A 27,173-nucleotide genomic window follows, 5' to 3' on the forward strand; every position below is an offset into this window, starting at 1 on the left:
CTTGCATAACACTATCAGAAGTATAAACTGAAAGCACCCCCATTTAACTTTGGTCTGAGTCTGTCTTGACAATAAGGGATAGGCTGGTTGGGGTGGGGGCTTGGTGAGTTATCAGGAGGTAGACACATAGAAGGGAATACCATCAACTTCAGCTCCTCCTACCTCAGTCCTCTCACCCCTGACTTGCATCTGTTTTCTTCCCTATGAAGTAAGCAATTTGAATTAGATGAGGCATCTTCCATTGTTTTTTTGTTTGTTTTTGGTACCAGGGATCGAACTCAGGTCCTTGCACTTGCGCAGCAGGCGGTGAAACCACTGAGCTAAATCCCCAGCCCCCAGTGTTTTTTTTATGAGGAGGGTCTGTTTTTAATTATCTGTATGTAAGGGGAATGACTACCTGGGAGCTGTTGGTCCTGAAATCAATTAGTTCTTCCTAAAGATGAGCAATTAGAGAGGGATCCTTAGATCTTGTGAAACCTAAGGCCCTTGGTAGTCTCAATTCTTAGTCTTGCAGAATAGTTGATGTATTGCTCGTCTGTGCTTTTAACAAAGAGATCGATCCAAGTTACGGAGTTTTCATGAGAGAAGCATCAGGAATGATTGGGAGGGTTATGCAGGGAACAGGGGCAACTACCAAATGACAAACTCACAGTTTGCTACAGGAAAATTCTTCGCTGGGTAACACCTCGAGTTTTGTGATAATAACTCCTATAAAGAACTATGTTTAGAAATAGGTTTGGAAAAGTACAGAAGTTGAATTATTACCATGTGTTAGGAATGTGGAATGTTGATTGGATAAAAGAGAAAAGTATGGAAGTATCATCATACTAGTGTAGCCAAATATTTTGTTTCCAAGTAGCTTCAAATTATTAAATATGCTAATTATATATTATACATATTTAGTATAGTGTTATTTAGTGATCATTTTTCAGGTTAATATTTTCTATGAGGAAAAATAGCCCTATTCTTTTAGTATTAAAATGTTTTGTTTCATATCTTACTGAGTTCTCTATATCTTCAAAATAATACTAAATTATAATAGCGGTAGTAATTATCTTGGCTGTGATTTTAATAGGGATGCTTCTGGTGCAGGAATTAGTAACATCCTTTAGAACAGGTGGATGGGCTTTAGGGAGAGTCTCTTCACACCAGGAAGCATACATGGATGTTTGGTTTGATGAGACATTTTGTGTGCATTTTTATTTCTTTATCTCTATATATTCTTATAAATTGAATAATTATATTATTATATAGTTATAATTATGTATTATAATTATTTTAGTATAATTTATATTATAATTAAATGTCTTATTTTAACCATGTAGGTAATCTGTCTCTGTTCCTCTATTTCATTTTACCATAAGATTATAATCTTTGTTTGAGTTCATCTTTCCTTTTCTTTGTTTTATAGAGCTTTAAGGTTATATCCCCTTAAAATAACTAGTTTTGACTGATGGTCGTATCAGCAAAGAGGGACAGCTATCGAAAGAATTCAGGCAATTGTGAGATTTAACTGTGGTAGCTCAGGGTACTTTCTCATGGCTGGGAAGACCTTTCTCATGTGTTTTGGAGTACACCAAACTCGAGAAGACCACAGAAAGGAGGAGGGATGATCAGAGATAATCTACAGCTTTTGAAACTCAGGGTGATTTAGAAACTCTGTTGTTTGGTTGAGAAACACATTGGAGAATTTAACTATTTATCACAAATTATTATATTATACTTAACCCAGACTACATGTGAGCTGGTTTATTTAGGGTAGGTGAAGCTGGTTTTACTTCCTTTGGTGCTAGTGTTTAGCTCAATAATGGGAAAAGGGCAAAACGATAAGAGACTATCTCATTGGACAATATTCACTAAATCAAATGAAACAATAACTTAAAGTTTATTCTAGAAGTTAAGATACAAAAGATGAGGTCTGTTTAAGATCTCCAAATAGGTTCTGTAATAGGGCATGTAATTTTGTCTTAGGAAAGAGCAGGAGGAAAAAGATGAGACCAGTTCTTACCTTTAACCTTGAGCACATTTCTTACCAGGTAAGTGCCTTTAGTCACAGCAGTCAGTGAGGATCCTGAAGTCTACTCTGTTGGGAAAATGCATTCCTAAAGTGGTGGGCTGTGGCTTCATTGAGACTACCAAGGACCTTAGGTTTCATGAGATCTAAGGTTCTCTAATTGTTTACACTTTAAGTTTTAGTTGGAGACATTAGAAATTTTGAAACAACCAAAAGTGGCACTTAGAGAAAATATATGCATATTATAGCCATCAAGATCCTCTATGGAGTTGTGAAAATATTTTATCTTTAATAAAATCCTAAGAAGCTCACTTCCTGCCTGCATTCTTGGGAATCTGTGAGTAGTTTCTCTAGGGAGTGACTTACTTCACATGTTGAATTATATGCAGAAGCATGTCAAATGTTGATTAGCAAAAGCATCACGAACCATTTAGATGAAAGATGTGTTAGCTTTGTCACTGTAACAAAATAATTTATAGAAATCGACTTAAGGTTGGAAAAATTTAATCTGACTCATGGTTTTAGATGTTTAGTTCATGGTTGATTTGTCCCATCACTATGGACCTGTGCCAAGGCAGAATATCATGGCAAAGAACACATGGCATAGCAGTGCTGCTCATTTTATGGCAGTGAGGAAGGGATGGGGTGGGAGAGGAGGAAAGGAAAGGGGGGGAATTATTTTTATGTAGTTTTCTAAGTCAAACTGTAAGAGGAAAAAGAAATGCCAGCATAAGGAATAGAAGATACAAAAGTGAACAAAAACCTGTGAGCTATAACTACCTTGATAGTAAGTTGGAATTCTTCATTCAGCCCTCTTGTGCGTGGGTCAACACAGGGCACTTTGACATACTCTGAGGTGTCTTGGAGATGGAAACCTGTGCTCCATCCTGGAGGCATTTAACAAGCCAGGTAGGTTTATTAAAGTCTAAAGCAGAATTAGGATTATAATAAAAACATAAATTATGATGGGAATCCAGAGGAATTTGAGGAATGAAGAAGGTGAGAATTTTGTGTTTTTCAGACCAGGTATAGATAAAGGAATCCATTCCAGGCCAGAGTGTGGGGGGAGTGTCTGCAAGCGGGGAATGTTCAGGGGGAGCTTGTGGTCCCTTGTGATTCATGGCAAGGTGTGATGGTAGACAAGGTTGTGGAACTATGGTGGAGCCATACTATGAAGTCCTCCAGTGCAGGTTTACTGTGTTGGCAGTGCTAAGTTACTGAAGGATGTTGGGGAAAGAAATGACATGACTTGAGTGGTGTTTTAAGACCATTTGGCAGCCAGTGATCAAGCATTTGGGGAAGGACAATAATTTTATGGATTGCGTTTAGAAATCACATCAGTTTTCAAAATAGCTCTTTCTTTTTTTTTTTTCCCCTTTCCCCTGCCCTCCCTTCACCCCCTCCACCCTTCCCTATTTGCAAAGACTTTATTTCGATTTTTTCCTTTTCTCATATTTTTTCTTTTCCCTTTTTTCCTTTCCCCTATCCCTCCCACTTCCCCTACTCTTTAGACCTTTTCTTCCTGTTACACAATATCAACTATACATTTTAAAAATTACAATATCAATATCTAGTAGACATTACCACAGATTTTACAGAATTTAAAAGGATATAGAAAGCATATTACAAAAATCTTTTTTGAAATAAATTTGACAACTTCTAAGAAGTACCTTGGAAGACAAATTAATGAAACTAACTCTGGAGGAAATATAAAATTTGAATAGCACCTATTAAAGTATATTCCTAGCTTGAAAACCTACCTATATGACAACAGCAGGCTCATATACATTTTAACTGATGAATTATATCAAACAATTAAAGCAGAAAAAAGAAGGAACACTTCTCCCCTCATTTTAGGAACTCAACATTGTGCTAATCCGAAAACTGCATAAAGATAATAGAAGAAAAAAATATGAACATAGAAATTTGTTTAACAAAACAAACTATTAGAAGTCAGATCTGGCAGTATGCAGAAAGCGGTTTTGTTACAGGGATGGCAGTGTTGGTTCATCCTTGGAAGATCCACCCCCAAAAGTCATCATTTTAACAGAGGAAAGGAGAAAGCCATATGATCCTGTCACTAGTTGGAGAAAAAGTATTGGACTAAATTCTACAGCTGTTCATGGTAAAAGCTATCAGGAGACTAGAAGTAGAACAGAACCTTCTCAACAGATTAAAGACATGTACTCCATACTTCCAGCGAGAACGCCTTATATGAATGGAGAAGATACAATGCTTTCTCCTTAAGGTGGGGAACAAGGACAGATATGCTTATCTTTATCTGTCCATTAAACTTTGAAACCTAGGCCCCACCAAAATAGTCTGGCAATAAAATGACACAATTAGGATAGGATTGGCAAGGTAGAAGCAAAATCTTCATATGTAGATGAAATGATCATCTACAGAGAAAATACTAAGAAATCTCTAGGAGCCCCTAGAACTTGTATTTGAATTAAGCAGGATTAGAAAACACAAGGTATATATAAAAATGCAGGTCTGTGTATAAAGGACCTCAAAAGTTAAAAAAACAAAACAACAAAAACAGTGTTGGAAGACATTTAGTACCTAATTTTAAGACTTCTTCTAAAGCTACAGTAATCAAGGTAGTGTTGGTGTAAGGAAAGACATAGATCATTGGAATAAAACAGAATCTAGAAACAGAACCACACATGTATGGTCCACTGAGTTTTGAAAGATTATTTAACATTAGCATTTTATAGAATATAAACTCAATTCAAGAGCTGAGGAAGAGATAGTGTTTTCAGCAAACGGCACTAGAACACCTGGTATCCATATATAAAAAATTAACCTCAACCCTTCATTTCCATACATGAAAATAACTTCAAGGGATCTATGAACCTAAATATGAAAGCCTAAAAGTATAAAACTTTAAGAAGAAATTATAAGGGAAAATGTTTATGAATTCAGGGTAGGCAAGAACTACCTAGTATACAAAAGACATGATATATAAAAGAAACAAATTGATAAATGAGATTCCATCAAAATGTAGAACTTTAAATGACATCATTAAAATGAAAAGTAGTCCTTAAACAGACCATATTTACAATGCATATAACCTATGACCAGAATATATAAAGAATTCTTAGAGCTCATTAATAGACAACCCAATTAAAATGTAGACATAAGATGATAAATAGCCAGTACAGCACAAGGAAAGGCGTGCAATTCTAGAATCAGGAAAATACTAATAAGTATAATAACAAGATTGAATTATACGCTCACTAGGGAGATGAAGTTAAAAGTTTTAAAAGCCTTGTCGTGACTTTTTCTTTTTGTTGGATTCTCCCCCTTGGCATTTAATTTGTCACGCCCAGTGGATTCATTCTGCTGGGCTTCCTGGGGTTGTGATCCTCAATGTCTGTTCCTAGGGTATTGTCTAAAATTTTTTGGAGTGCCGGTTTGGTATTCATGAAGTTCCTGAGGTGCTCTTTGTCATGAAAGTATTTTATTTCTCCATCAATTTTGAAAGCTAGTTTTGCAGGGTACGTCAATCTGAGTTGGAGGCTGTTTTCCTTTAGGACTTGAAATACATCACTTCAAGCTCTTCTTGCCTTGAGGGTTTGCATTGAGAAGTCTGCTGTGATTCTGATAGGCTTTCCTTTGTATGTGATTTATTTCTTTTCTCTCACTGCTTGTAGAATTTTGTTCTTCTGTGGGATTTCTGGAATCCTAACTATTATATACCTATGTGTCGATTCTTTTTGATCAAGGCTAGCTGGAGTCCTATATGCCTAACTTATCTGTATGTCAAGTTCTTTTCCCCTCCTTGGGAAGTTTTCTGCCATCACTCCTGTGAACAGTTTTTTTATGTCATCTGCACTCTCCCCTCTTTCTTCATTGACTCCAGTCAGTCTTATGTTATTCTTCTTTGCATTGTTTAGCAGCTGCTGGATTGATTTGTGTTCCTTTACAATTTTAAAGCAGTTTTTCTTTTCCTGGTCACTAATTGCAATCTTTTATTCTATATCTGAAATTCTGTGCTCACATTGGCTCATTCTGCTGTACAGACTTTTGATGGAGTTTTTAATCTCCTGGAAATCTGTTTGCATCTGTTTTATGGATTCCATTTGTTTCCTATGTTGGGATTCCATCATGTTCCTCAGATCCTCTTTTTTTATCTGTGTCCTCTCTAGATTTATTAATCATGTCTTGCACCATGAGCAAAATCTTTGCTGTTATCTGAGTAATTATTTCTGATTTCATTTTTCCCAGATCCTCTTTTGTTGCCAGTTCAGAGAGTCCAGGTGGTTGAGTATCAGATTGTTCCATCTCGTTTCCCTTTGGCGTTGCTGTAGGTGATCCAGAAGTCTGTTTTTGAGGCTTGTTTACGTGTCTTCTCATTTCCCGGGGGGTGGTGGTGGTTCTGGCTCCCACAAGGCTCAGCTTCTCTGCCCCAGGAGCTTGGGATGGCGGTGGGAGGGGGGGTTCCTTCCGGGTGCCGGGATCCAAAATAGCTCTTTCTTAATGTCATTGAGGATTTAGAGAGTTGCTAGTTTGTTTCTTTCTTCCACTGTGTATTTTTCTCTTTAATCATTTAGGAAGAAAGTTCTCAACACCCACCATTACACCCTTACATGTCTCGTGCTTTTCAGAGTGGCTTTATAATTTTGACTGCCTTGTTTACTGTCAATGCAGTATGAAATAAGTAGGGCTGATATTATGTTTCCCATTTTATATATGTAGAACCTGAAAACTGCTCAAGGTCAAAAACTGTCAAGTAGGGAGTTATCACTGGAATTTGGGTATTCTGATTCCTGAAGCAAATTATAACTTTCACCTTCTGTAAAACATTTGATCTTGTGTGGAATGCCAAAGGCTATGGGCTACAATGACCTGTTCTCTAAGAGCGGTAGAAATCGTCATAGGATTTGAGGCTGTGTATCTACAAAGCAGTAGAATCCCTCCAAACTGACATGATCTCAGCTAATGCTCAGGTCATTTAAAAAATTGGTTCAGGTGCTAAGTCACAAAGGTGAGATAAATACCTTAAACATGTTACAGCAACCTAACCATATGTGCGTATTTATTTATCAGTCTTTTGATGCAGGACCAAAGTCTTTTCTTTGATTGAAGATCTTCTTCTTCGAGTCCACTTCAGTCATCTTTCTTGCATAACTCTTATGTAATTTAAAAGCATTGATTTCTTTAATGTGGAATGAGAATTTAAAAATATTTGTGAAGCAATCAAAGGTGTAGAATCATTTTAGACTTAAAATTTTCCTTTAAGGCCCAGGGATTTAGCTCAGTGGTTTCACCGCCTGCTGCGCAAATGCAAGGACCCGAGTTAGATCCCCGGTACCAAAAAAAAAAAAAAAATTTCCCTCTAAGGTCTCTTACAGGTATCTCCCCCACATCTAATTTAACTACAGCATTTTAAAAGCAGTTTACCCCTTTTTGGGAAAGAAAACTCTTTTCAGTGAATTTTTCTAGAAAACAATCTACTTTCTCTTTCTACTCACTTTATGAAATATTTAATTAAATTATGTAAATAGTATCAGCATACAACTGTCATAACCATGTCTGTCATAAATGGGTTTAGCAACAAACACAATGACTCTTAGTAAATATTCGACTGCATTGGTTGGAGCTAGGTACACTGGCATATTGGAAGGCTATCCTAGCCAAGAGCATTCACTGTGCCATGGAGAACTCTAGTGTCTTTCACAAAGGAAGTGGCAGAAAGCAGCTCTTCTCGTGAGTTGAGATTTGGTTGCAAGAGAATCAACAGCAGGGCATTATGCTGAGGACCTCCAGAGGTTGGGGGTGGGGGTGAGGTAGTCCAGGAGGGTTTACACAATGGTTGGAATGTTAGTTGGGGCTGAAAAGATGAGTGATACTCTGAAAGCGAAGTTCTAGGTGAGTTAGATGAGTGTACATGAAAAATCATTGTGACAGGAACTTAGCCATCTGGTCTCCTAGCTTCAATTTGGACCACACCTAATCCATTCCAGTAGATGAGAGGCTACCCTGTTTTAAGAAAACTGCAACAGAAGCATTTAGGATTTTTTCTTACTGATCTAATGTCCCTTTGTAATAACCCTTTTTGTTTTTGAGAATGATTAAGTCTTGCTTCCTGTGTGTGGTCTGAGTTATCCCAAAGCAATAAAAATCTTTTTCTATATTCTTTATTCTAAACCTACTAAATAAAGAACTTAAAAAGCATAACCCATTTCTCATCCACAGTTTTCAAATTAACCACGAAAGGTGTTGTTACTAAATGTGCATATCTGTGTTAGCATTATAAGTGTACATATGTATATCTGTATACATATATGTGTGTAAAATAATTATGTATGGAAAATAGTGAATATAAACTATACACACAATGCATAAATGTGCACCACAATTTTGATAGACAAAAAAGGAGACACTTGATTAGATAAAAAGTTAACACAGTCTTGGAGGTGAAACTTCAAGGTCAAAAGGTTGAAGTTCTGTCTCCTGGGTTCTGACTGCTGGGAAAGCTGCTTTGTTGATAGCCTTTCACCTCCATCACTTTGGGCTGATGCTTCCTGGCCACTTCCTCTTCTTCCTGAACTCTGTCACAGGTTAAATACTATCTGACTCTCCTATCAGCTTGCTAAGCTTCCCTTAATTAAGTGGAATTGGTGCTGTAAAAGCTTCCCTGTAGGATTGTTTCTTAAAAGAGGATTCTTGGAGATGGAGGGTCTTCAAAACCCACGGTTGGGAATCTTGAATGTGGGACCAAGTAGTTGTAGGGATAATCATGGTTAATTTAGTCTGGAATTCACTGAAATCTTTTTTCTGTATTTATAGCTTATCTAGAGTAGTAATGTTCACTAGAAATTTAATACAAGCCACACAGAGGAACCATGCATATAGTTAAACATTTTTAGTAGCCACATCAAAAAGGGAAAACAAGTGAAATTAATTTTAATGATAGATTTTATTTAACACACTAGATCTAGCCAGCCGGGTGTGGTGGCGCATGCCTGCAATCCCAGCACCCTGAAAGGCTGAGGCAGGTAGGATCCCAAGTTTACGTCCAGGCTGAGTAATGTAGTGAGACTGTGTCAGAATAAAAAAAAAAATTTTTAAAGGGCTACAAATATAGCTCAGTGCAAATGTCCTGGGTTCAATCCCCGGTATAGCAATAAGAAAAAACAAAAAACTAGAACTACAGGGCCGGGGATTTATTTAGCTCAGTGGTTTCGTCGCCTGCTGCGCAAGTGCAAGGACCCGAGTTTGATCTCCGGTACCAAACCCCCCCCCCCACAAAGAACTAGAAGTGCAATATTTCAGTGTGTAATCGAATGTAGAAAGTCAGTCATGAGATATTTTACCTTTTTTGTGCTAAGTCTTTTGATTCCAACATGTAGTTTTGTGCAGCGTGTCTCCACTCAGACATGGCGAGTGTGTAGTTGGAGTGTGTAGTTTCCATCATGGCTGGCTAGTATCTGATGGTGAGGACAGGGAGTGACCTCTTGAGTTTAGGGACCCACTCAGTACAGGAAACTGTTGTTTGACAACCTCCATCAGCCAGGGTGGTTCCATGGTATGCACCGGTCATGCCCAATAACCAGCTGGAATCAGTGTTTTGTGGAGTGTGGGCCTTTGGTATGCCACTGTGTGTTTGATTTCACCTTGGAGGGAGGAGATGGATTCCTATAGAGATCTGAATAAAGGGAATTGTTCCTCAAAAAGGGTCTTGTTAGCAACAAGTATAAGATTTCCTGGATGATTTCCAATCCTGGGCAAGTTTTCTATAGATTGGTTGGCACACATTTTTCTCCATTTCCTAGAGATGCCCTGGAATTAGAAGGTGAAAAACAGCCCTGTGTTGTGGGGGGGATCTTTGGAGACAGCGTGTTCCTGAAGCTGACCAGGTTGGAAACTCTTCCAGGGCTGGAGGATGTGTCAGGAAGCACCCGCAGCAGCACACTGGCTTTCCAACCTCCTGTTCAGGCTCAAGAGCACCCCTGTGAGCCCACTTCACTGCAGAGGGATGCAAAGTCACAGGATAAACATGTAGCTGTCTGTTGAGAATAATGCAGAATTTGCTCACATTAGAAAACAAAAAACACAAGTCATAGAAAAAAGAGTTGACAGTGAATTGCTTTAGGACATAACCTTATTTTCTTCAGCCCTGGAGATCATTTTTCTTTGCCTGTTAGGAAATACTTGTAGACGTGTTGTCTTTCCTCTTACCCGACTGCGCTTAATTCTGTCTTGACTTTAATGTGCCTTCCGGTTTCAGAGTGTGTACAAACAGGCAAGAAAATTCTGGCAAGGTCGTATTATAAAGGGTGTTATCCCAGGGAGAGAGAAGTCAATGTGGAATCTGTATTTTGGAAGAAAGGACAACTGCTGTATGACCAGTTAGGATAATTTCAGAGGAAGTTCAGTTTTAAAATGTTTATATGTATATATGCATGTATATTCTTTGCTTTTATTTTAATATTTGCACTGGAATTTGATGAACAGGGCTGTGTTACTAAGATAATCATTCTTTTAGGCTTCCGTCTTGTGTTTTAAATTTTTTCTAGTTTTTTTTTCTTGTGATCTGATCAGAAGACTAATGCATATTGACTATAAGATGAAAATAAATATATTAGTATTGGGATTTAGTACCATTTTATAATTTTGCTCATTATTGCTAAGGGTTTTTTTTGAGGGAAAGAAGTTGGAAAAAAATAAGTTAATAATGAATAAAATAATGCAGACTGGTGAGACAAGGACTGTTACCCTTTATTGTGGTAAGAGTCTGACTCAGAATTAGGAAATCATGTTCTGTTTGCTGATACTCCTGAAATCTAGTACCCAGGGCAGTCCTATTGGTCACAGTCCTTTTTCTATTGCATTTAGATGTAGCCTCAAAATACTTTTTAATCAGGCCAGGGATTTAGCTCAGTGGTTCTGCCACCTGCTTTGCAAGCACAAGGACCCGAGTTCAATCCCAAACTTTTTAGTCATCTGTTGGTATATTCAAATGGAAACCTACTTAATAGCCTGGATATAATCAAATAAGGGGAGGAAAGTAGGGAATAGAGAAATGACAAAACCCTTAGATCACGGTTTTAGTAGAGCTTGAGAAGGGAGAGATTATTCAGATCCTCTCCAGCCTTCAAGGTTCAGGTCTTGTTATATTGAATTTTTAAGTATGTACTTTATTCATATATATTTTCAATCCATAATCATTAGTTATCTTGGGGAATTGGTACATATCCATATCCCATCTTAATAATTTTTACTTCCCCTTTCCCTCCCTGCCCTCTTCTTTCCTGCATTGTTATATTGAATTTAAGGAAAGCTAGAGAGCATTAATGTAGCAATTTTCAACGTTGGTACCAAGATCCTAGGGACTGATTCATTGAGATGATGTCACGCAAGTTTTCTCATGAATTATGACATACTAGAACTTGCCCTGCCACGTTTCCAGGAATGATACCAAGCTGCATCCCATAATGTAGGCCTGCTTCTCATACAGAAGTATGAGAGCTTCAACCACAGGGCAGAACACACTGGCTATGATCTGCCATGGGAAGTGAAAACTTTGATGGGTGACTATCAAGAACTGGTAATTTTGGGGCTGGGATTTAGCTCAGTGGTTCTGCCGCCTGCATCACAAGAGCAAGGTCCCGAGTCAGATCCCCGGTACCAAAAACAAACAAACAAAAACCTGGTAATTTAAAAAATATTACTCCTAGGGAAAGCCTGACTCACAGAAGGCTTTGGCACATTGATATTTAAGGGTTTAATTAAAGAAAGCCAATCCTGGAAGAAAGATGTCAAGTGGGCTTGCAGTACTGTGGATAGGAGTCTTAATTCACAGGAGTGACAGAAAGAGCATTTGTTCAGAAAATTGTCCATTTTTTCATTAAGAACTGAGGAATCAATGGTGGAAATTTTATTCTACCAGAAAGGGTGATGGTTTTTGGTTGGTTCTTGTGGGCTTTCTGAGTTCAGAGAGTCACAAGTGGTTTAATACGGCAGGGTGGGAACATGTTTGGCACCTTTCTTTGTTAAATGGTAAATTGGTAGGTCTAGGTATATTTCAGGAAGGAAGTTAGAACGTTGGGGGATGGTTAGTATCTTCTTTCATGTGGGTAGACAGTTTCATTTTCAAACCAAAAGGTTTTATAGTTACATTCACATTCTCTTCCTATCAAAGTAACAAATTCCTTCTTCTGTCTCATCTAGTTTGAGCAGAGGTTAGGGGAGAATAATACTGGGTGTGTATGAGGAGCTCACCTCTTTTGCTTTTAGTTACATTGTTTCAGTCTTTTAGGAAGCACTTTGGAGGAATACATAAATTCCATGAGAGGCAGGCATGAGAAGTCCCAAGTTTCTTTGACAGAGAGTGTTTCTAAAAGCTTATCCCTAACATTGTGCTCCCTGGTAAAGAAACAAGGCAAGATAGCAATAGGAAATTCCTCAGGGAAATTTTTGTTGTAGAACATTCTTAGGTAGTGCTCCGGAGGAAGGAATTCTCGATAATCCCCGGTCAAAGGTAGAATAAAGGGAACATTAGAGAGAGGCAGCTTGTTCCTGTGGAGCTGCTGGGCTAGGGAATTAAGGAAAGGGGTGTTATTTAAAACTGTACAAAACTGAATAAAGTGCTGAAGTAGTGGAAGACTGGAAAAGAAAATGTTTCCAGTGTTTCAAAAAACAGGAAGAGAAAAATGAGCCTGTCAGTACTTACCCTCTTAATTTGAAATTAATCTCAAGTGAAACAGTGGAAAAATATAGCAAAACAAAAGGTGTGTCTGATTATAAAGGACTAATCAGGTCATTAGAATCATCAGTTTGATAAACTATACTTTAAAAATTGCATTTCTGGACCTGGGGTAAAAATGATAGTACAATTAGATAATGAAAGTGCTACATTAAAAAGCTAGATTGGTAGTTCAAAAAGTAAACTAATTCCAAATGATAAAAATACCATTTATAGGTTTCCAGCCATGCCTCAGGGCTTATTGGACTAAACTTGAAATTGGAACTTCTTTTACTTTAAACTATTTTTTGCATATTTAATTAAAATATTTATAATCCTATTATAGACTTGATTTTTATTTTGATTTTTTCAAGATACTGTAAAGTTGCCGTGAATGGCTGTTTATTTTTCCTGTTGTTGTGACATTTATGGCTGCATAATATTTCACCTAGAGGCTACTTGATTGTCCCTTGTATTGGATATTTAGGTTATTTCAAAGAGCATTTTTGCTATTGGAATAACCTGGTGTAAACATCTTTGCACAATACACCTTTCCTTTATTGGAGTATTTTCTTAAAATTATTTTTGAAATAGGATGAGTGTGTAAAATGAATGTCTGGGTGACTGGTTAGGCTTATTGTTATAGTAGTTTTAAACATATTTTGTGATTTTTTTTCACACAGAGGAAGAGTGAATGTGGCCACCTGGGCCTGCTGATGCTGCACAGGGTAGAGAATTCCGTGTTTAGTGCAACTGGAAATGATTCTCAGCTGAGGTGATGCTGAGTGATCTCCAGCAGAATACTAGACTTAAAAAACATGTATAATAAATTAATATGGTCAAAAAGCAAACCTGCCAATGAGACATTTTAGGTAGCTTTACTGGAGCTTTTCTTTTCTTTTTTTTGGTACCGGGGATTGAACTTGGGTCCTTGTGCTTGTGCAGCAGGCGGCGAAACCACTGAGCTAAATCCCCGGCCCTGGAGTGTTTTTTTTCAAGTTGGCATTGTTTTGTGTAATAGATTTGGGCCTAAGAACTTAGGGAATAAATTAAATTTTAATACATTAAGTCTTCTTTTAGATAAGATAGCATCTAAAGATGCTTTTCATATAGGGGCTCCACACTATTTGTGAGTAAGTGAAATATTGAGGGAAACTTGTTATTGACAGTCACTTTGAAGTGAATTATTTTTCTCATGTGGAAATTAGACTGTTCTGCTTGACATTTCAGATATTTTTCCACCCAGGTTTCCTTAAAATTAGGTTTGCTTCTACAGTTCACTGTTAACAGCCAATATTCGCAAATACTGTAACAAAAAACTGTTTAAACATAAAAACAAATATTCAGTCTGTCACATCCCAATTCTTGTGGAAAAAGGAAATACTTTTTAAAAGTGGGAATTCTGAATATTATTAACTGCCTGGAGCTGAATTTATTTAAAAACTCAAGCAACTTTAATAAGTGAAGGAGACAAATGGATACAAACCACAAACATGTTTAAGGCATGAGGTCAGCAGTCCTCACCTTAAAAACAAAAGGTTTCTCCTCTGGATTTTCTTTCTTACTTGGTTTTTTCCTGCTTTTTTTTTTTTTTGACAACCACATCAAGTTTTCCTGGCTGTGGACAGGGAGTAGCGCTCCAACTATTAAGCTGTGTGAGAACAGTGAACTTGTCAGCAAGGATCATTTGTCTCCAGTTGTCAACAAAGGCTTGTTTTACTAGGAACAATGACTACGCAGGTTTGTGCAGAGTGTTGTGTGCAAAATCGTTAATCAGTAAGCAGCTTGAGCCATATTCAAAATCTCTTTTACACAGTTATTTTGCTCTTTAGGGGTGATTGTTGTTTCTGTCAATTGGCAGCATCTGAAAAAGAAGTTCATCAGTATGCTGGGATGTGTTCTGCAGAGAGAGCTTGACTCAGTCCTCTGTTTCTTTTGGTTCTCTTTAATCAGTTTTCAGCAGCACACAGACCCGCTATTATTGATGTTTTAGTACAGCAAAGTGATTAAATGATAATGATCTTGTTTTCCATCCAAGATGAAGGATTTTTCTAGGGTTGGGAATACTTCAGTCCCCATTATTGAGTGCCTTTTTACACACTCACACTTGGATTCACATACGCACTCACTTTCACACTCACAGAGGGCCTTGGTTCCAAGAAGTACAGAAAGGAGGACTTGGCCATGGGGAAGAGTGCTAGCTTAGAGCCAATAGGAATAACTGGGGGGTGAATGAATTCTTCTGCTCTGTTTGGCACTTACCAAAAGTACTGAATCACTGTAAGAAACACTGAGCTGAATTCCAGGGTGGGTGAGTGACTGAGGTGAAGTTGTTAGAAACTTGAAGCTAATGAAAGTTCCATTTGAGTCCTGAGCAGTACACACACATGATCCTTCTCCCTGTACTCATATCAGGAGATCCTCCCTAGCTTTCCTAAACACTGACCCATTCATTGTATATTTGTTCAGTCTGATGGGTGTGTTTTCCATATTTAACTGAGGCAGTTGAGACTTGATGCCTTGGAGTGTGTACAGTGGCACCTTTGTGAGTCCTAACTCTAGAGTCTTGTCTTGGTGAGGGAGTGAAGAGTAAGATGAGCCTCGTTTGAGATAGTGGAGTGATCTTGACCAGGTCTCTTAGCCCTACAGTATTATTGGTAGACATTCACATACTAATAGTTTACTACTCAGTGACCTCCCATACATGCTGGGTTCTGCTGGGCATGACGTATGTGGTGTCTCATTTAGTCCTCAACAGTGCAGTGAGGTCCAAAGTCTTGTTGAAGGTGGCATGGCCAGTATGTGGCAGATAACTGAATCTCCAGAACCACATTCATCCCACCACTCCCTGCCATGATGTCTTGTCACTGGGATCTTCTGCTTCTGAAAGACATGGAAGGGAGGAGGTCGACCAAGGATCTCCTCAGATTCTAAAATTATCTCTGCTTGGCTTCTCACCCCTAATTATTGAGGAGCAGGGGTGATGTAAAAGACCTAACATACTAATCGTTGGTTAAATGGTTTATAGCAAGTGGTTTAGGTATAGTGACTTTAGTCGAAGGCCTTTCAGTTTGAAAGCAGAGGTATGAGGATTTGATTAGCTGAACCACAATAGTGACACCACATCTTTTAAATGTTTAAATAAATATTCACCAGAAGCTTTTAAAATACCCTTGGGAGCATCCCCTGAGCCCTGCAGATTTCACTGTCCTTGAACAGCATCCCTGAGCTAAGGTTGTAGGGATTGAAGGAAGATTTGGACTCCTCAGGATGGATAGCCTTGAAGAGAACCTAAACAGGCCCAAGAGGGGTCAGTATAAAGTACAGGCCTTTTAGGAGGGGCCCTGGCTGATGCCTAGATTGGTCCATAGTGACACTGGCTGCCTGTGACTTTTGGAAACTCGGATGGAGACTGTCACAAGAGGAGCAGCAGTGAACTATAAGAGCACCAGGGAATCACCTTCTCTGCCATGTTCAAAGATTGAAGACAGTAAGGGAATTCTTTTCATTGAAAAAGGAAGCATCTGTTTAGGTATATAAGTGGTACCAAAATTATGTAATTGGTCAATGGAACTTTTCCTCCTTGTTAATACAGACTTTACTGTCATGTGGTGGTAGTGGAAGTCCTGGGAGTGCAGTAGTTCATGCTATTCTAAAATAGAAAAGAAACTGACCCACATACAAAAATATTTTGCACCCCCTCTTTCCACCCAAAGTATTCCATGCTTAACAGTCTCCTGTTTGGGATGGCTGAAGTTGCCTACCTGGGTCTGTGTGTGTGTGTGTGTGTGTGTGTGTGTGTGTGTGTGTGACTGAAAATCAAATCAAACTAGCTACATCCCCAGCCATTTTTTCACTTTTTAAATTTTGAGATAGAGTTTTGCTAAGTCAGTAAGTTGCCCACGCTGGACTTAAACTCACAGCTCTCCTGCCTCAGCCTTCCAGAGTGCTACAATTACTGATGTGTGCCACCACACTTTCCTGACCTAACATTTATTTACTTCTTAACGCTGAATAGTTAAACATGATTTGTTTAATGGAAACTTTAGGAGGAAAAATAGAAAAATAGGATTAATGTGGGTAATTTCCTAATTTTAGATGCCTTTTTACAAAGCTCCCCCAATTTCTTTATCTTTAATATGACTACTCCGAGAAGCATGTAGCTATTGTTTTGTAGTAATCTGTCTGTTGTTAGTCTTTGTATAAAGTTTAGAAAATTTTTTGAATAGTAACTTCCAAATAAAGTACTGACATATAATCTGTGTTTGAAATAAAATAAGGACATTCAGAGCAGTGATCACATTGCTCAAAGTCACACAGTAAGTAAATGGCAGTGAGAATAAGAACTTAAGGAAGTGTAGTGCTAAAGGTTGGCTCCTGTGTTTCTTTCTTTTTTCTTTTCTTTTTTTTTGGTACCGGGGATCAAACTTGGGACCTTGGGCTTGCAAGGCAGGCAAGGGGAACCACTGAGCTAAATCCCTGACCCTTCATTTGTTAATATAATGCTTTGAGTTGTAAGACAATGAGCTACGTAAATTTATACAAACCTTATTTTAAAAATGACAATTTTTTTCTCTTGGCTTTTGGTAACTGAGAACAAGTATTATTTGTGGGAGTTCCCTACTGTAGAACAGAAAGAAGGACTTTAACAGGAACACTGTGACAACCAGAGGGCCTTGGCCCCCTCTGTCCCAGGCTTTTTCATAGGCCCACTTGAACTACATCCTTTATGTTCCCTGTGTGGTCTGTGAGTATTAGGCTTTGATTTGAATGTCTGGAAATACCCTTATACAGCATTGCCTTAATGATTGAATGATACTTCAGTCAGGGATAAAATTCTTGATTGATGTCTGTTTTCCTCAGCATTTATGAAGATTTTATTCTTTTTTAAAAAAATTCTTTTATTGGTACATTTTAGGTATACAGTATGTTTACATTTATCATTGGGTGCTTGTGCCTGTACATGATGTATCTTGGTTCTTATTTATTTCCCCATTACCTGTGTGCCCTTCAGCCCCTCCACCCTTCCCTATTTACATAGATTTCGTTTCCATATTTTTCTTTTCTCATAATTTTTCCTTTCCCTTCTTTCCTTGGCCCCCCACCCCTACACTGAAGATTTTATTCTTGTTGGCATTGACTTTTTGCTTTTAAGAAGTTTACTAACCATGTAGCTGCAGTTTCTCTGAGAGTTTTACTTTCTTTGCATGTTTTTCTGTTCCATGACAGTGTATTTGACATGAATGCTATCTTTATGTATCCCAGGCATGCTTTTTTTTTTGGGTATCAGGGATTGAACTCGGGTCCTTGCACTTGCGCAGCAGGTGGCAAAACCACTGAGCTAAATACCCGGCCCCTCCCAGGCATGCTTTTAATCCAAGAACTTTTGTTTCTCCTATTCTGGTAGATCTCTCCAAATATTCTACCTTTCTAGTTTCTTCCATTCTTTTTTCTCTTGAAATTATTATTTGATAGATATTGCAGCCTGTCAATATATCATCTAAGTCTCTTAATTGAAACAAGTTTAAAGAAAAGTATTTCCTGTTTCCTTTTAAGTGTTTTTTTTTTTTTTTTTCCTTCTGGTACTGGGGATCAAACTCAGGACCTTGTGATTGCCAGGCAGGTGTGGCACGGCTGAGCTACATCCCTGGCCCTTGTTTTCTTTTAAGTAAAGTAGCATAATCTTCTTAATTTCTTTTTTAATGTGTCAAATACAGATTATAATACTTTTTTTGGTACTGGGGATCGAACTCAGGTCCTTGCTCTTGCGAGGCAGGCGGTGGAACCACTGAGCTAAATCCCCAGCCCCAGATTATAATCCATTTTTTGAAATTTTCTAGTTCAGTTTATTATACTGTTATGTTCCAAAATTTTTGTTTCTTTTTAATATCTACCTGTACTTACTTTGCTTTTTATTCTCACAGATTCATACTTCTTTATAATGGTTGGTTCTTTATTCATGAATTTCATTAATCATCCTAAACATGTTTAAAAGTTTTTGTCTGACTATTCTATGAAATTAATTTCATTTGGGCTGAATTCTTAACTTGATGGTTGATTTGACTTTCTTAGAATTCAATTCTTTCATTTGTTTTGGAATTTTAGTTTGTGGGCTCATTTTGAATGGGAGGAATTCTTGCTTTTCTGTATTGTTTCTTTCTCTCAGTCTCCCTTCTTGACCAATACTTTTGTGGTTTTACAATTGCTTTTACCTAGTTCCACTGGCCTAGTAGATAATTAAGTATCATAATGGTGCTTAATGTTTCCTTGCTCTGAGATGGCTTGGAGACTAACACAAAATCCTGAAGCAAGCGGGGAACCTGATTTGGTTCCTCTTTGAAGGGTTCTTTCCTCTTTCTCTAAGCCCATAGTTGTAGTTGCTGATCAACCTGGAGACTTAGACAGTTGGACTGGCATTATTTTGTACAGCTTCTTTTACAGATGTGTAGGAATTTGGGTATTTGCAGAGGAGGAAGGGTAATCTACCTTGGTCTTTGACTTTAACTACAAAGTTGAACTAAATACTTATCTAGCATGTGGCAATTTGGTTTTGTGTACCCTTTAGAAGACTAGTTTTCTGCTCCTTCTGTCTGCTTTTGGCTTGAGAGTCTTGGACTTTACCTTCAGTCCCACTTTCTGTATTTCTGTTTCTTTTCTGTCCATTGGAGATTCATCTTGCCTTTAAAACTGATACTACCTGTTGGTTTTCTTTTTTTAATTAAAATTTTAAAATGTTAAAATATGTTCAGGTCAGAGAGATGGTTATTCAGTTTGGACTTATAGGGCTGACTTCTGGTTCTTTACTCAGGAATGCTGAGCTAGTGCTGTCTGCTTGTCTTCCTTCTTTCTCTTGCAGAATTGCTTCAGAAATTAAAGGATTTAGTTTCTTCCTGGTATTAGAGTGATTGGGTAATATTCAGAATAAATTTCAGAGGTCCACCTTCAGTGTAAATGTCAGTGTTATCTCAAGTTCAGGAGAATAATATTAAGAAATAAGTAAGTTTACAGAAATTATTCTTGTGAATCAGTCTTCAGGAGATGTGACATTTGATATATGTACTCAAGTATAAGCGTCTACTTAACTTCCATATATATTGTTATGAAGTAGCTGAGAAATCATGAGTTATGGTCTCCTTCCTTATTTTTTTAAAATATGAAGTAATAGTGTTATAAAAACTTTCTATTAAAGCTTTTTAGAAAAGCAAATGTTAATAAAACTGGAAATACTTTATTTATCTTTTTTATGTCTTAATAAATCTAGAAAGGCAAGGAATATCCATGCTTCAGGACACTTTTAAATGTGCCTTAAGAAATTTAAATGTAGCTTTGTGCTGAGAAAGCTGCTTCAGTCCTCCTTTAAACCCTGTCAAAGACCCACCATCATGCTCCGATCCTTCCTGTGGTCTTCTCCTCTGATCCTGAAATCTGGTTGTTGATCGAGATAACCAACAAAAGTTAGATATCTTAACATTTATGATAACCAATGAAAGTTAGGTATCTTGACCTTCTTTATTTTGCTAAACCTTGGTATTTGGCTGCTCTGAAACTTGTCTAATTTGATACTCGATGAATTCTAATGTGAAAATTTTGTTCTGTTACTTTTCATTTGTTTGGCGCACCACATACAAGCTAGAACTTGCCCATGTCAGTTGCCTCGTGACTCATTACTCTTTCCAGCCAAAATGCCTCTCAGAACCAATTAATGAAAAACACCAAGGTACCTCTGTGTAGTAGTTTAATATCAACTATTGTATTACAAACTATTATTCCTTTTAAATTATCCTTAAATATGTGTATATGGTGAAATTTTTACACAGAGTAAAAGCAAGTGTGGTGAAGGCCTTTTAAGATCTTATCCTCATCTTTGTAAGTGCATCCTTATATGTCCCCTGTTTCATAAATGGTCATATATCAATACACATTCTGAAACTGTGTCTTTTAGTACCTGTTTATTTTAGAGTTTGTTCTCTACCAGTCCATATGAAACTGCCTTGTGATTCTTTTACATTAAAATAGTTTAACTACTATAAGATTCTTGTACTCAGCAAACTATCACATAGTAACTGAAAATGTCCATGACATGTTTGTTGCATTTTAGAGTAGACTGAACTCTGTTTATGTGGCTCTCCTAGTGGGTGGATTTTGAAACTTTACATGCAGGAAGGTAACAGAGCAGTTTCACTGTGGAAGTTAGCTCAGAAACCGGCCCTTCAGTTCTGTGTTTTCAACAATAGGTGGCACCAGCAATTTCTGTATTGGAGCTGTATAGAGATGGAAAGCATCATCATTTTGATCGTTTTTCATTTCATATCGTTGTGTTCACAGATTATTAAGAGCAAAGATGTGTTTACCTGAGAGCCTGGGGGCTTGCCCATGCATGCATACATTCAGAGAGGATTAAGAAGCTCTTTGTAGACAGGTACCTGTAACACGATGCTGTGTCTCTTTTCCTCGCCCAGCCTGTATTTATAGCAGTCATCTAGTGGGACCAAACATTTAGTTAGCACATTACTAATTACGAGTATGATTTAATATATATATATAGATAGATAGATAGATAGATAGATAGACATAGACACACACATACATGTATGTGTATATGAACATATATATGAAATTTATCTTGGCAGTTTTATCTTTTGAGATTTATCTTGGTGGAAATTTGGCTTTGACTGCACATCAGTGCATTTATTATTGTGCTGAGGAGCTGGGTACTCTGGGACCTAACCTATCAGATTTGAATTGACAATTCTCCATCTCTGTCTCACCGCGTCCCCATACCCTCTATCACTTGTGCCCAGACATCGATCAACCTTTAAAACTCAGCATTTTAAAACTAAATTCATCATTAGTCTCCAGAGAGCAGTTCTCTTCTTTTCTTTGTATTGCCACTGTAAAATTCTCCCCACCAGTTTCTAATTTGTTTTTCCAAATAATTTCCTTTATTTCTGTTCTCTGGAAATAAAAGGTTTTGATGGCCTTAGAAGTAGATGATTATCCTGGCTACTCCTGTTCCTGTTAAGTATGGAGAGATAATTCTCCTGGATTGAGGATGGAAGATTGTTAATGTGGTCCTCAGCAAGTTTTTGTAAGTTAAACATATACAGATCCCCAAAGATCTATGTGATCCCAAATAGATTTCAGTGCAAACATCTGATATCACTGTCCCTGTGCATGCATTCTGGGTCCATGAACAGATCCTGGAAATTAGGAAGTGAAGGTAGATTCTGTGGCCCTGAACAGTGTGGATTTTTAATTGAATTGGCATTGTTTCTCCCTTTGCTTTCCTGCCTAAAAGGACCATGTGTCTCGGCTTTCATCTGGCACTATGCTTTGCTTTCATCCCATGCTGATACTTGAAGATTTTTGTCTTCATAGAACCTTTTGATCTTATAGAAGTCCCAGGTAGGACTACTGTGTACCTTTATGCCAACCCCTTACAAATTCATGGATTTTTCAAATCTTCCTTTGTGTTCTGTAAATCAGTACTTGACTCTTAAAGTTATTGGCTTCTTCGGGTATTTAAGTTACTCTTCTAGTCAGTAGTAAGAAAGTCATACAGAATTACCCAAGTGCACATTCAGAATTATGAGTATTTTTTGTGTCCAAAGCTTCTGACTGATCCTATTTTGACATTGTGTTAGGACAAGTCTCCACATTAAAGACGTTGATCTTGCCTTGGAGTTGCTGCCTCTTTTGCTTCAATATTTCAATGGCTTTTTGTAATTTTTGCATTCAAAACCATCACTATGTAGGCCTAACTTATTTTTACAAAATGATAACATAACATGACTCAGAGCCATCTTTGGGAGTCTGGCATATTCTGTCCTGATTCTCTGAGACCAGGGAAGATCATCAGTCTCAAATACTATGGAGAGGAAGAGAAAATAGCAGAGTGCTTGATGAGCTTGCTAGCTGCCCGAAAGAGCTAACTCCAGGGCCTCCTTTTGCACACTCCCCATCCGACCTGCTGGGGGACAGACCTGCTGTGCCATCCTTTGGCATCCTTCCGCAGGGTTCTTCCCATACCGACTTACTGCCTGCTTATGGGACTTTAGTTTTTAACTTCCAAGGATGTTCCTAATTCTTGATCTCACTGGATTTCATCTGTATATGGTACAGATCAATTTTGTACCTCTTATGGAGAAATAACTGATTCCTTTAAAACTGTATGGCTTGATTTTTCTAGGAATTTATTTTAAACTAATTAGCAATAATAGTCATTGCTTCCTGAGGTCCCAGTATAAATAAGCAAGACACTTTATATTTATTGTCTTTTTGGTTCTCTTCCACAACTCTGTGGTAAATCCTGTGACTTCTACCCTATTTTGTGATGGAGGAAACCAAGATTCAGGAGAGTTAAGTTGCTTAAGATCACACAGATAAGAAGTAGCCAGATTTGGATCTTCTCCTTGTACCTTGCTATCTCTGAACTTTGAAGCAGTGCTATAGAGTTCTACTTCCATAAGAAGCAAAATGCCATACAGTTTTCTTATCTCAGACCCAACTTGGCTCTTTCTTACTATCTTACTCTCCGTTATGCCTAGACAGGTTGTTTCTGTGAGATAGAGGTCCAGCCCAGCCAGAGCACCCTTTAACCTTTTCTAGGCAAAGAGCTAATATTGCCCTGTTTGACTTTTATAAGATCTCTGTTGGCAATTTCTTCTTTAATAACATACATCTATTCTAATAAGTATGTGCTAAACACAAGATATAAAATTGTTTAAAATACATGTATAGGCCTGTCTTAATGAAATTTTTTAGATTAGGTAGGAAGAATGTGGGCTATATGTAAGTGAAAAAAAATAAGAATCAAGTAAAAAACCAACTTACTTCCATTCTTATTGTCAGGATGTGGGAAAGCAGAATTAACTTGAATATCAATTCCATAATTTGTTGAGAAAAGATATTTTTACGAATATTTTTATCTCATGGGTGGGAACTAGTAATTCAAACCAGTAAATGTTTGAAACTGATTAAAGGAAAATAGTCAAATTCCTGGATGATTTCAGTGTGCTGGAACAGAACCAACTCCCATACATTATATATTGGAAAATCACAGACAATGTTAAAAACACAATATTTCAGGTAGATGGAGCTAATAAGTGTTCTTACCTAGATTGATGAGTTAGAAAATTTGTGGGTTGCTTTGACCTTCATTTTCTCTGAAGAAATTAAAACTCAGAAATCACATATGTAGTCTTCGCTTTACTTTCCAGAGTCATGACTCGTAGAATGAATAGACTCTAGTTTATTCAAGGTCTCAAGAGTTCAAGTTGCCAACATTTCACCCTCTCACACATTAGCAATGTCGCTGACTTGGAAATTAATATCATTTGAACTTCATGCCTCCTTCCTTTGGATGTGGTTGAAGTACGGTGAGCTCATGATGAAGCAGCAGTTAGTTAGATCTTCTCTTTAGCTTGCCTTTTGTACATTTCATCTTCTACTACTAAGTGACTCAAGTCACTAGTCCTAGTGACTCAAGAGTCAGTTTTACTTTGTGTAACTATTTCAGCAGACCACATTAAAGTATTTATGTTCCTTGTTGGGTTGCAGGAATGAGTTTTCTTAATGCCATCACTGAATTCCAGTGGAAGAAGTACATTACTCATGCATTTTCTAATGTTTGAGAAATTTTCCAGAGTCTTGGCTGTCCAGTTCTCACTATGTAGAGGTTCCATTGCCAAATAGTCGTTGATGTGATTTTGACTACTAGCTTGATACTACTTAGAAAATCAACTGAATAAAACATTTGAGTCATAGATCCTAGGCCAAAATTTCAGAGTAAGGAATTTGAGAGAAAACCTTTTGTAGTTAAGGGGAAAATGCCGGAGTTAAAGAGGGGGAAAAGACTGACCTTGTCTTATTAACTTACTTTGTGTAGAGGACCAAGTGCTTAACATGTCTGAGCCTTGTTTTCCTCATATGTACAAAGGAGGACAATCATAACTATAGCTGCTGTAACCATCTCTTATGATTCTTGAGAAAATCTAATGAGTCGCAAGTGTGAAACCCACTAGAAAAATACTACGAAGATCTGTGTGACTGTTAAGAGTTTAAAAATATTGTAGTAATGAAACTCGAAAGTGACAATTTTTATCTAAGTCTTGGCATTATTATGGGTGTTTGGATTCTTGTGATAGTGTTGAAAAATGCAAGTCACTATTTTGCTGTTTGACATTAATGTCAGTAAATGAAGTAGCTTGAAATACCACTTTTGTTTCAAAAAAGGTTAAAAGTAGCTTTTAAAAATAGAAATGCCAGGGGCTGGGGATGTAGAACAGTGGCACCACGCCTGTCTGAAAAGCACAAGGTCCTGAGTTCCATCTCTTGTACCAGGAAAAAAATAAACAAATAAAATTTGGGCTGGGGATTTAGCTCAGTGGAATAGCACTTGCTTTGAAAGTATAAGGTCCTGAGTTTTGATCCCTGGTACAAAAAAAAAAAAGAAAAAGAAAAGCTGGGTGTGGTGGTGCACACCTGTAATCCTAGCACTCGGGAGGCTGAGGCAGGAGGATTGCTGTGAGTTTGAGGCCAATCTGGGCTACATAATGAGACCCTGCCTCAAAAAACAAAACAAAACAAAAAACAACAACAAAAGACTATAAATGATAGCAGAAGATGATATACAGGTAAGGCAACAGGAGAAGGGAAAATGAGATGAACTAAAAGGTGAAGCTAGGATCCCAAATGTGTCTCAGTGAGGCCCTGTTCCATTTATTAAAGATGAGTCAGAGGTTTGCCTCTGAGTTCTCCTGCACCCAGAATAAGGAGGGAAACATTATCAGCTGTGTGAATCATGGTACCCATAAGGTTAAACAGTGAAACAGTTCTGTTCGTAGTGATGAGATACAGTGATGATTTTCCCAGGGAGTCCTTGTCAAGAGGACAAAGCATCCTACAAAACATCTTGGTGGTAGACAGACTTACATTTTTTGAGACTGGCTGTTCTCATTGTGATTGCTAGATGAAAAATTATTGAAAAATTCACTCTTTACAAACTGTTATTTATTTTGTTATAATCATGCTGAAAACCACATTAGAATTAGAGGTAATTTAAGATCATCTTGGTCCCTTGTTTCACAGATGAGAGAACTGAGATGTACAGGAGTTGAGTTAAAGCTCAGGGTTACCTGCGGGATTTATGGATCTAAGGGAAAATACTTTGCTCTTAGCCAGTTCTTTGTGATCCTGAGAACTTTCATGGTGTCAGTGTTAATACCATTTGGTACTTTGTGCATGTTTCTATTTGTAAGTTTAACAGTGCACTGTGTTTTAGCCCCTTCTGACTATTTGCTGCAAAGTACAAAGCTATTGAATTTGATGGCATTGTCTCATATTGTTTTTTGTTTGTTTGTTTTGTTTTCACTGTAGAAGCTGTCTTTATAAGCCTACAAAATTGGATCTGAAATTTTACAGAGAAATTTCCATATGCTTAATTTCCAACATTTATACTACCTAGACTGTTTCTCCTCATAAAGTATCCTGAACACTCATGATGAGAAAATGTTGAAAAAAAAATCAATATTTAAGCAAAGATTAAAAACCAATTAATTTTGAGATATAGATAGAATTTTAAAATATTGGGTAGATGACTATAGGAATTGTAAATTGGTGTCTGTAGCAAAGTTGTTTGCTCACATTTATGGCCAGTGACTTCTTGATATGAGTAGCAGCAGTTCAGGGGGTTCCTATAGCATTTTAGAAGCTGATGATAATAAGCTTTTGTCATCAGGGAATTTAGAGCAACATGGAGAATAAACTAGTGGCCCAAGTGCTAGAGAAAATAAAGGTGAGTCTTCTAAAATGCCAGGCAGTGGACATGAGAGGAATTAGAGGAACTTGACTCTTGGTAAAGTATTTGGCTATGTCTCTGAAGGAAGCACACATGTAGATTTTCAACCTGGAGGTTGTGGATCACGGAATGTGCGTATTAGAAGTGGCAACCGTGAGGAGTCAGCATCCATCTCATTTACCAGGTTAAATAACTTTCCCAAAGGGACTTCGTGGGAGATGAAGCCTTGAGGCTCCTCACTCCAGCTTGGGGCGGTGTAGGGGGTGTGCTGGGATTGAGGGGCACAGGAGGCAGTGTGGATATGAAATTCCTTTTCCAGCTGTCTGCTTTCTAATTTGTAAAATTAACAGTTAGAGCCAGACTATCTCAAAGGAACTGCATAAATACAGAAAGGGTTCCACATTTGAAGTGTAGGTGTGGAAGATAACAAGTATTCAAAAAGTGAACTTTCTCTTTGTAGGAAAGATCCCAGCCTACCTAAAAAGGAGTGCGGCTCACCCCTCCAATTCCCTAGGAAGCATTAGTTAAAGGAGTAAACCCAAAGGGAGCTGAGATAAACAGCAGAAGATAACCATCACCCCTCTTCCCGCTCACTACAGCCTTGTGAATGAACACGTTGGCTTGAGAAATGTAACATTGCCTCTTTTTAATCTTACCGACAGCCA

The 27,173-nt window shown here is 37.7% G+C and overlaps 1 protein-coding gene and 1 pseudogene across 3 annotated transcripts in view; both read left to right on the forward strand.

Moving 5' to 3' along the window:
- Glis3 (GLIS family zinc finger 3) overlaps positions 1–27,173 on the forward strand; it is a 466,502-nt gene that overhangs the window by 35,356 nt on the left and 403,973 nt on the right. The gene's annotated exons all lie outside the window — the stretch shown is intronic.
- LOC147825936 (melanoma-associated antigen 10-like) overlaps positions 1–27,173 on the forward strand; it is a 136,153-nt pseudogene that overhangs the window by 21,448 nt on the left and 87,532 nt on the right. Inside the window, exon 2 of the transcript XR_015440094.1 lies at positions 1–27,173. This exon is cut by the window's left edge and continues 12,337 nt beyond it; it is cut by the window's right edge and continues 87,532 nt beyond it. The product of XR_015440094.1 is annotated as a melanoma-associated antigen 10-like (transcript).

This window comes from Heterocephalus glaber, unplaced genomic scaffold, assembly GCF_053883595.1.
Source record: "Heterocephalus glaber isolate CG9 unplaced genomic scaffold, H.glaber_assembly_v1.0 deba00001481, whole genome shotgun sequence".
Lineage (NCBI taxonomy): Eukaryota > Metazoa > Chordata > Mammalia > Rodentia > Bathyergidae > Heterocephalus > Heterocephalus glaber.